The following is a 10,573-nucleotide window of genomic DNA, read 5'->3' as shown; positions in this document are numbered from 1 at the left end:
AACAAAGCCATCAATTCCATTATCCAAATCAATGACAAACAATGTTAAAAGTAGCAGTTCCAATACTGACCCCTGGGGAACACCACTAGTCACCGGCAGCCAACCAGAAAAGGTCCCTTTTATTCCTAGTCGCTGCCTTATGCCTGTCAGCCATTCCACTATCAATGCCAGTATCTTTCCTGTAACGCACAGGATTTTATCTTATTAAGCAGCCTCATGTGTGGTATCTTCTCAAACGCGTTCTGAAAATCCGAGTGACTGACTTCCACTGCATCTCCCCTGTCCACCCTACTTGTTACTTCCTCGAAGAATTGTAACAGATTTGTCAGGCATGATTGCCTTTCACAGAAACCATGCTGACTTTGACTTATTTTATCATTACTCTCCAAGTACCTCGAAACTTCATCCTTAATAATGACTCGAACCACTCTTGGGATAAAATGGCCTATAATCTCCTTTCTTTTGCCTTCCTCCCTTCCTAAAGAGTGGTGTCACACTTGCAATCTTCCAGTCCTCCCAGACCATGACACAGTCAAGTGATTCTTGAAAGATCATAACCAATCCATTCATTATCACTTCAGCGCCGTCTCTCGGGACTCTGGAATGTAGTCCGTCAAACTCTGGTGACTTATCCACCTTAAGAGCTTTGAGTTTGCCTCGCAAGTTTTCCTGTCTAATAGCAATGTCACTCACTCTTGTTCCCCGACCCTCACGGACCTCTGGCACACTACTGGTGTCTTCCACAGTGAAGAGAGATGCAAAGTACCCGTTAGGCTCATCTGCTATTTCTTTATCTCCTATTTTACTACCTCACCACCATCATTTTCAAGTAGTTCAGTATCAACTCTCACCTCCCTGAAAAAAAAATCTTTTGGTATCCTGCTTTATATTATTGGCTAGACTACCCTCATGTTTCATCTCTTTCCTTCTTATATCTTTTGAGTTGCCTTTTATAGGATTTTAAAAGCTTCTCAATTATCTAACTTACCACTGACTTTTGCTACCTGAAATGCCCTCTTCTTGGCTTTTATGCAGTCCTTAACTTGCTTCTTCAGCCATGGTTGCCTACCCCTGCCATTTGAGAACTTCCTCTTCTGTGGGACATATCTATCCTGCGTCTTGTGAACTACAGCCAGAAACATTAGCCATCTCGTTTCTGCCGTTATCCCCGCCAGTATCCTCCTCCAATCCACCTGCGAAAGCTCCTCTCTCATACTTACATAATTCCCTTTATTCCATTGCGATACAGATACACGTGACTTACATTTCTCCCTCCCAAATTGCAGTGTGAATTAAATCAGATTATGCTCACTGCCTCCCACGCGTTCCTTTACATTAAGCTCCCTAATAAGATCTGGGTCATGACAGAACACCCAACCTAAGATAGCCTTTCCCGCGTAGGCTCAAGCACAAGCTGCTCTAAAAAGAATTCCCTTGGGCATTCAGCAAATTCCTTCTCTTGTGATCCGACACTAACGTAATTTTCCCAATATCCTTGCAGATTGAAGTCCCGCATTGCAATTACTGTGCAATCCTTCATCGGTTCATGGCCTCGTGGATAACAATGTTGGTTTACTAATTATGTATTTTCAATACATTCATGGTGCACTGCACAATAAATTTACTGTAATTCGATTCCAGAGCAAAGGAATAATCGATTTCCTTATTGACAGATAAATGCAGGTATCAAACATTGAGAATGTGATGCATTGACTGAAAGACCGATGGATGTATGTTGAATAGCAGCTTTTGAAATACATTTCTAATTATACGGAAACGAACTGCAAGGATTTGTAAAACTTCCACCAAATGGATCTTTCTTTCAAAGGGCAGACAATAGGAGTAAACAGGCTTCATCTGTTGCATTCCTTTCCTTTATTAAAAGTCCGTCCCATTCTTTAGTTCATTGTTCATTAAGTAATTATTTCACTGTTCAGTGAGCAATGCAAATTGCCTTCACCAATATGCTCGGAAGTAGGTTCAGAGAAGATGTCAGAGGTAATTGTTTTACGCAGAGAGTGGTAAGTGCGTGGAATGGGCTACTGACAACTGTGGGGTGGCGGACACGACAGGGTATTTTAAGAGACTCCTCGATGGAGCTTAGAGAAAGAGAGGGATGTGGGTAACCCTGGGTAATTTCTAAAGTAAGTTCATGTTCGGCACAGTATTGCGGCCGATAGGTCTAACTGTGCTGTGGGTTTTCTATGTTTCCATGTTTATAATATGGAATTGCATTATAAACACATCGATCTCTGTCTGAAACATTAAAATAGCATGGATTACAAACCGGTTTTCTGTAAAACTACCGTTTGATGTTGTGTTAGTCTGGCTAAGGAGAATATGAAGAAAGCCGGCACAGGCAAATGGTGTACTCAACGGGCAAGCCTCCACAGCGTCCGAAATGAAGAAATACCGAACGACCAGCCCCGAACCATGCCAACTTCTCGCAGCTGCCATCGGGACTGAAGTCCCATATTACCAGGCCCATTCGGTTTTAAACCAACCGGCATCATCCTAATTAGTCCAGTTTAGGAACACGGTGGCAATTTGACAACTTTCCACTGTTAAAGACTTTTGCTATATTTGGTTCTAATTGTGCTTACCACTAAAATTTGTGTTTCAAAGGTTCAAAGGTCCAATTTAATGTATACAATATACATCCTAAGATGCTTTTACTTCGCAAACATCCGCGAAAACAGAGAAGTGCCCCAAAGAATGAACGACAGTTAATCATAAGAACCCCGAAGTCCCCCCAGCTCCCCCATACCGCGAGTAAGCGGCAGTAAGCAACGATTCCCCTCCTCCCTCCCCAGCAAAAAAAAAGCCCACGCTACCGAGCACGAGTATGATCTAGGTGATAGCAAAGACACAGATTTTGCAGCTACCCCAAAGACTATCGCATTTCATCCGGCATTCGACAAACCGCAGGTTCTCTCTCTCCCTAATAAGGGAGAGGGAGCTGTCCCCCATTTTCACAGCGAGCAGGAGACGGGACAACAACCCGATGATTTGCGATGTTGAAAAGTTCATTTCGTCGCTGTTTTACGAGCTGTGTGCCTGAAGATCGCAAAGATCTTGGGTCTTCGGGCCCACAACGAAAGATTTTCCGGCCTCCCCGACGACACACGAGTATCCTGCGGTGACACCGACCCTCTTTCCGCCCGTCTCCAGAGCCCCGAGATCTCGGGCTTTCGAATTCGAGCCGGACTCTCAGGCCGAATCCTTGGAGTGCCAAACAACAAGGCGGGTTCTGAAACCTCGAGAGCGGGTTGCATTCCCGCAAAGAACCGAAGTCTGCGTGTAACTCCCTGTCAAGGTCTTCAAAAGAACCCTGAAAGGGAAAAATAAAGATATCAAAGATGGAAATAGAGCTGTTTCCAAAGATGCAAGCAAAGCAGTCGCTGTTTCGCGCCACCTTCACTTCGCCTCGTTTATGTGTTTTCTTGTGAATGCTGCTTCTATGGTATTATGGACTTGATTCTGCCAGGGAAAAGAGGGATTAATGAAGGGCAGTTTTAAAATAGGGCAGATCAACAAGATCATGGCAACAAGAGTGAATATCTTGTTGATATTTGCAGGGCCAGTTGAGAATATGTTTTAAAGCAATTAGGGTTTCTAAAATTGGGAAAAGAGCAAGATCAAATGGGAAAGATTGTAAATATCTGGTCATTGCAGAAGTCGTTATCAAAACCTACCAGCCTATTCCCTATCCCTCCCCAAACAGTCATCAAGCTAACTACTGGTGCAGTTTGCCTCCTGTAACAAAGGTGTGGCTACTTCTCTGTAGGATATCTGCTCCTTATCCTGAATGGGACAAACGTTATCCAGCTTCCAATTTCCTAAGGCGGTCTGCTGGGCGTTACTTCCAAGTGCTCTTTTTGGCAGATGTAGCAATCACGGAGACAAGATCTCCAGTATCTTGCATGAGAAGCACACCACTGACCTGGAATTCATCCTCACTATTCTTGCTAGAAGCTAATAAATAATGTTAGAGAAATCCTATCCTTGTCTCCGCTTCTCCTTGTCACTACCTTTGCCTTTATTCCCCACTCGAACCTAATGCCACTCATACTACGGCTGCTGCCACGATGGCTGGTCCGCTTAAACCTAACTTACTTTTTATTGGCCCTTGCCAAGTGACTAGTAGTTAAAGAGATCTCAAGCTCGACAAAATGTCCCGACAGGCCCATTCGCTTTTTACATAGGAACTCAACAAGGAACTTGTGCCCCGCAGAAAACTTCAAATTTCAAACTTGAGATTTATATTCTGAAGACGTTTGGGTAAGTACTCTGGTAAAAGGGGTTTAGAGGGATATTGACTAACTGCAGGCGAATACACCCACTTTCATGGGCGTCACGGTCGGCATGAATTCGTGGGGCTAAATAGCCTGTCTCTGTGCTGGATTATTCTTTGACTATATATAGTCTTTCAAGTTTATGACAGTAATTTGTTCTGAGAAGTGTGTCACAGGCAAATGGAAGACAATAAAAAAGGAACAACTATAAGCAGTGGCTTGTTTAATAGGTACCTGCTGTACCTAATACATTTGGCCACTACGTGTAGCATCGTGATCTGCTGCTGCAGTCCATCAACTTCCAGAATCGATGTGTTGTGCGTTCAGAGACGCTCTTCTGCACACCACTGTTGTACTGCGTGCTTATCTGAGTTACTGTCACCTTCCTGTCAGTTTGAACCAGTCTGGCCATTCTCCTCTCATCTCTCTCATTAGCAAGGCTTATTCCGCCCACCGAACTGCCATTCAGTGGATATAGTGTGCGTGTGTGTGTGTGTGTCTGTGTGTGTGTGGCTGTGTGTGCTTTGTACCATTCTCTGTAAACTCCAGATATTGTTATGCGTGAAAATACCGGGGGTATCAGCAGTTTCTGAGATCCTATAACCATGTTGGCCGGCGCCAGTAACCACTCCGCGACCAAAGAGAGTTAGATTTGATCTTTGGCCTGAATAACAATTGAAAATCATCACCATGTCTGCACGGCCACGGAGTGTTCTTGTTTCAATTGTTTACATGTCCTGAAGTGGAAATTCAGAACACCAAGGACAATAAGAAAGGCACAACTTAAAGTTAGTACATGAGGTTCGTGTTGACAGCTGCATCTCCGAAACTTGTGCATCATATGTTTAACAGAGACATGAACTCGCTATAAACGTGCTAGGGTCTTGAATACGAAGACTAAACCGACATTAGTTCCGAAATATTATACTGTCGCTTGCTGCGATAATATAATTCTGACTTATTTCATACAAGTTCGGAACACTTTGCCTCAGCACCCGAGAAATTTTTCATCATTGAAAAACACTAATCTTTATTATTAACGACCTTTGGTTTGCGATCCTTTGGTATAGGACAGTTTCTTTCCAATAAGGTAGAAATTGTTACATTTCAAAAGGATTCTATTTCTTACGGACGATGTCGGAATTGAACTCAGATCTCGGGCGCTGCGGGCTGTAATAGCAGCGTCCTAACCGCTAGGCTATCGTAGCGCCTATACAGTAGAGATCATTGGATGTTGCTTTGACTATTAACCTACTTTAATATTAATCTAACCCTTCCGTCCTACATAGCTCTTTATTATTCTATCATTCATGTGCCTAGCTAAGAGTGCGTTAAATGGTTGTAAAGTACCTGCCTCCACCACGACCTCAGGAATGGCGTTCCACGTGCTCAGCACACTCCACGCGAAAGAATAAAATTACTTCTGAAATCCCCGCTATACTTTCTTCAAATTACCATAAAAGTATACCCTTTTGTATGAGCCATTCCCGCCCTGGGAAAAGATCTCCAGCTGTCCACTCGATTTATGCCTCTTATCATCTTGTACACCTCTATCAAGTCACGACTCAGCAACCTTCGCTCCAAAATGAAAAGCCCTAGTTCACTCAACTTATCCTCATAAGACATGCTCCTGAATGCAGACAGCATCCTAAAAGTTCTTCCCTGCACCTTCTGAAAATCTTCTACATCCTTCCTACAATGAGGCTACCAGAACTGAACACAATATTCCAAGTGTGGCCTATATGACAATTACAAAACGCCGCACATACAGTGCCTTGAAAAAATATCCATTCCCCACAAATATGTTCACTGGTTGCTGGCTCATATCCTATATTTGAAATACATCAAAGTAGGATTTTGAGTTAACCTGTGATACACTGCGCATCATGTCAAATCAAAGGAAAATTCCAAAACCTGTCAACATTTTACTAAAAATGAGAAACTAAAATTGGGAGGCAGACAAAATATCTATCTCCTTTATAATTACTACATTAACTTTTCTCGGCTGCAAGATACGTACTACCTTACCAACTTACTCAATTTGATGAAGTGCAAAATTGGATGATCACCTGGTAGATACACGCTCTCTCTGTAAGATCCAACAGTATGGTAGATTTTCAACTGACCACACCAAAATGAAGGCAAAGGAGCATTCAAGACAAATCAAGGAAATTATACTAGAGAAGTACAAATCTGGGAATGGGTACAACATTGTATCAAAGTCACCAAATATACCTCAGAGCTCAGTGCAGCGCATTGTAAGAAAGAGGAACAAATATGAAACCACGGCCACACTGCATAGGCCACGGCTCTCCTCTAAATGTAGTCGTAACAGAAGAATGGTATTTGCAAGAGGGACTACCGTGACGCAAACAATCACTCTGAGCGAACTGCAGAAGACGACGGCTGCAACTGAAGACGCCGTTCATGGCTCCACAATGTTTAAGGCGTTTCACTAAAAGTGTATTTATGGAGGAGCGGCAAGGAAGAAGCCCCGACAAAAAAAAGCATATCCTTGCCCGTAAAAGTTTCGCAAAGTTTCATTTAGAAGATACTGTAAACATGTGGAAGGACTTATGGTCGGATGAGGTTAAAATGGAAGTTTTTGGCTTCAACATTAAGCGGTCCGTGCAGTATTAAATCTAATACTGCAAGTCAACCAGGTAACACCGTACCTACTGTAAAATATGCTATGGGGAATGCTTTTCACAGCAGGGACTGAAAATCTGGGCAGGATTGATAGGGAGGTGAATGCTGCTAAATCCTGGATAAAACCTGCTATCTTCTACCAGAGAGCTTCAGCTGTGGAGGAAGTTCGTCTTTCAGCAAGACGACACAAACCCACTGCCAAAGCAACCATGAAGTGGCTTCAAATGAAGAAAACTGAAGTCCTTCAGTAACCCAGTCGGAATCCGATCTTAACCCGATGCAACATTCCAGCGGTTCAATTAGCGGCTGCAGCACCGCTCAAGGAGGAGGTTTCTCGCAGGTCGGTGGCGGTCGTTTATAAGGAGAGCTTCTCGGACGTTCGGTATCATTATGACGGTGTTGTCAGCAGCAGGAGCAGCACATGGAGGTGTAAACAGAAGTACAGAAGGGACAAGCGGAGCTGCCATTGTTGGGAGTGGACCAATGATGAGAGTGGGAGTTTCAGGCATTGGGCTTCGGCTAGGAAGAGGCATTGGCTCCGGATAAGTTGTCCGGTTAAGTTTCTGTTAAGTTTCCTTTTTTAATTACTGAGTCAGGGGACCTGGTTTTCTGTGTTCTTCAAGCCAAATGTTGGAGTCCTAAGACCCAGATTCTCACGGGCAGCCACATCTGCGTGAAGTGTTACTAGAGGCAGCTGCTTGAAGACCGTGTAAGAATCTGGTGCAACAGCCGGATAGAAGCTGATAGAAATAATTCTAAACACGAGGAATTCTGCAGATGCTGGAAATTCAAGCAACACACATCAAAGTTGCTGGTGAACGCAGCAGGCCGGACAGCATCTCTTACTAGCTCTCCCTTCAGTTAGTCCCGACGAAGAGGCTCGGTCCGAAACGTCGACTGTACCTCTTCCTATAGATGCTGCCTGGCCTGCTGCGTTCACCAGCAACTTTGATGAGAAATAATTCTACATGTTCTGGATTCCAAAAGGGGGATATTTTACAGTGCCTACGAGGTGGTTTGGATAGAGCAGCTTGTGGTTGAGCCCACTAGGGGATCAGCGTTTCTAGATTGGGTGTTGTGCAATAAACCAGAATTGATTAGACAGCTTAAGGTAAAGCAACCCTTTGGGAAAGTGATCATAATATAGTCGAATTCACACTGAAACACGAGAAAGAGAAGCTAAGGTTAGATGTATCAGTGGAGTAAAAAGAATTACTGAGTCATGCGAGAGGAGTTGGCCAGAATTGATTAAGAAAGAACACTGGCAAGAATGATGGCAGAGCAGCATTGGCTGGAATTTCCGGAAGCAATACAGAAGGCATGGGATATATACATCCCAGAGGAAAGAGTATTTTAAAGGAAAGATGAGGCAAACATGGCTAACAAGAGAAGTCAAAGCCGACATAAAAGCCACAGAGAGGGCATATAATAGATCAAAAATTGCTGGGAAGCTAGAGGATTGTGAAGCTTTTAAAAACCAACAGAAGGCAACTGAAAATTCACTAAGAAGGTAAAGATGAAACAGTCATAGTCATACTTTATTGATCCCGGGGGAAATTGGTTTTCGTTACAGTTGCACCATAAATAATTAAATAGTAATAAAACCATAAATAGTTAAATATGATATGTAAATTATGCCAGGAAATGTCCAGGAACAGCCTATTAGCTCAGGGTGTCTGACCCTCCAAGGGAGGAGTTGTAAAGTTTGATGGCCTCAGGCAGCAATGACCTCGTATGACGCTCTGTGTTGCATCTCGGTGGAATGAGTCTCTGGCTGAATGTACTCCTGTGCCCAACCAGTACATTATGTAGTGGATGGGAGACATTGTCCAAGATGGCATGCAACTTAGACAGCATCCTCTTTTCAGACACCACCGTCAGAGAGTCCAGTTCCATCCCCACAAGATCACTGGCCTTACGAATGAGTTTGTTGATTCTGTTGGTGTCTGCCACCCTCACCCTGCTGCCCCAGCACACAACAGCAAACATGATCACACTGGCCACCACAGACTCGTAGAACATCCTCAGCATCGTCCAGCAGATGTTAAAGGACCTCAGTCTCCTCAGGAAATAGAGACGGCTCTGACCCTTCTTGTAGACAGCCTCGGTGTTCTTTGACCAGTCCAGTTTATTGTCAATTCGTATCCCCAGGTATTTGTAATCCTCCACCATATCCACACTGACCCCCTGGATGGAAGCAGGGGTCGCCGGTACCTTAGCTCTCCTCAGGTCTACCACCAGCTCATTAGTCTTAAATGCAAAATTATGCTGGTACATATTATTAAAGAGGATACCTATAGTTTCTTCAGATACATGGTGTGAAAGGGAGGTGAAAGTGGATATCGGACTGCTGGGAAAGGATACAGGAGAGGTAGTAATGCGGTCAATGAAATGGCAGACAAACTGAATAAGTATTTTGCATCAGTCTTCACTGTGGAAGACTACCAGTACAGTGGACATTCCCGGTGTCAGAAATCGTGAAGTGTGTGCAGTTACTATAATTAGAGAGAAGGTTCTTGGGAAACTGAATGGTCTGAAGGAAGATAACTCCTCTGAACAAGATGCTGTAGAACCCAGGGTTTTGAAGGAGTTGGCTGAAGAGATCATGGAGGCAATAGTGATGATCGTTTAAGAATCACTAGACCCTAGAACGGTTCCAGAAGACTTGGAAAATTGCAAATTTCATTCCACTCTTCAAGAAGGGAGAGATGAATAAGAAAGAAATCTTCAGGCCGGTTAGCCTGACCTCAGTGGTTGGGAAGATGTTGGGTTTGATTTTTAATGATGAGATCTCAGGGTACGAAGGTAAGTGGATGGACGAATAGTATTGAGGAAGTAAGAGATTACTGAAGGACTTGGACAGATTAGGAATATGGAGAAAGAAATAACAGATAGAATATGGTGTCAGAAAGTGTATGGTCATGCACTTTGGTAGAAGAAAGGAAAGGGTTGACTATTCTCTAAATGCAGAGAAAATACAGAAGTGCAAAGTGACTTGGGAGTCCTTGTGCAGGATTTCCTATTGGATAATTTGCAGGTTGAGTCTTTGATGAACAATGCAAATGCAATGTTAGCATTCGTTTCAAGAGGTCTGGAATATAAAGGCAAGGATTTAATATTGAGGCTTTATAAAACACTGGTAGGCCTCACTTGAAGTATTGTGAGCAATTTTGTGCCCCGTAACTTCAAAATAATGTGCTGAAACTGGAGAGGGTTCAAAGGAGTTTCAGGAAAATGATTCCAGGATTTAATGGCTTGTCATATGAAGTGTTTGATGGTTCTGGGACTATATTGACTGGATTTCAGAGGCATGATGGGTGACTTCATTGAAACTTATTGAATGGTTAAAGGACTCGACAGAATGGATGTGGGGAGAGTCTAAGATCAGAGGACACAGCCTCAGAATAGAGGGGAGTCCTTTTAGAACGGAGATAAGGAGAAATGTCCTCAGCCAGAGAGTGGTGAATCTGTGAAATTTTTTCTCACAGGCAGCTGTGGAGGCCAAGTCTTTATATATATTTGGGGAGAGGTTGATAGATTCTTGACTGGTCAGGGCATGAAGGGATATGGGAGTAGGCAGGAGACTGGGGTTGAGAGGAAAATTGGGTCAGCTATGATGAATGGTGGAA

Source organism: Mobula hypostoma, chromosome 4 (genome assembly GCF_963921235.1).
Source record: "Mobula hypostoma chromosome 4, sMobHyp1.1, whole genome shotgun sequence".
In the NCBI taxonomy this organism is placed as follows: Eukaryota; Metazoa; Chordata; class Chondrichthyes; order Myliobatiformes; family Myliobatidae; genus Mobula; species Mobula hypostoma.
The sequence above is the reverse complement of the archived record's forward strand: the minus strand, read 5'-3'. Positions refer to the sequence as shown.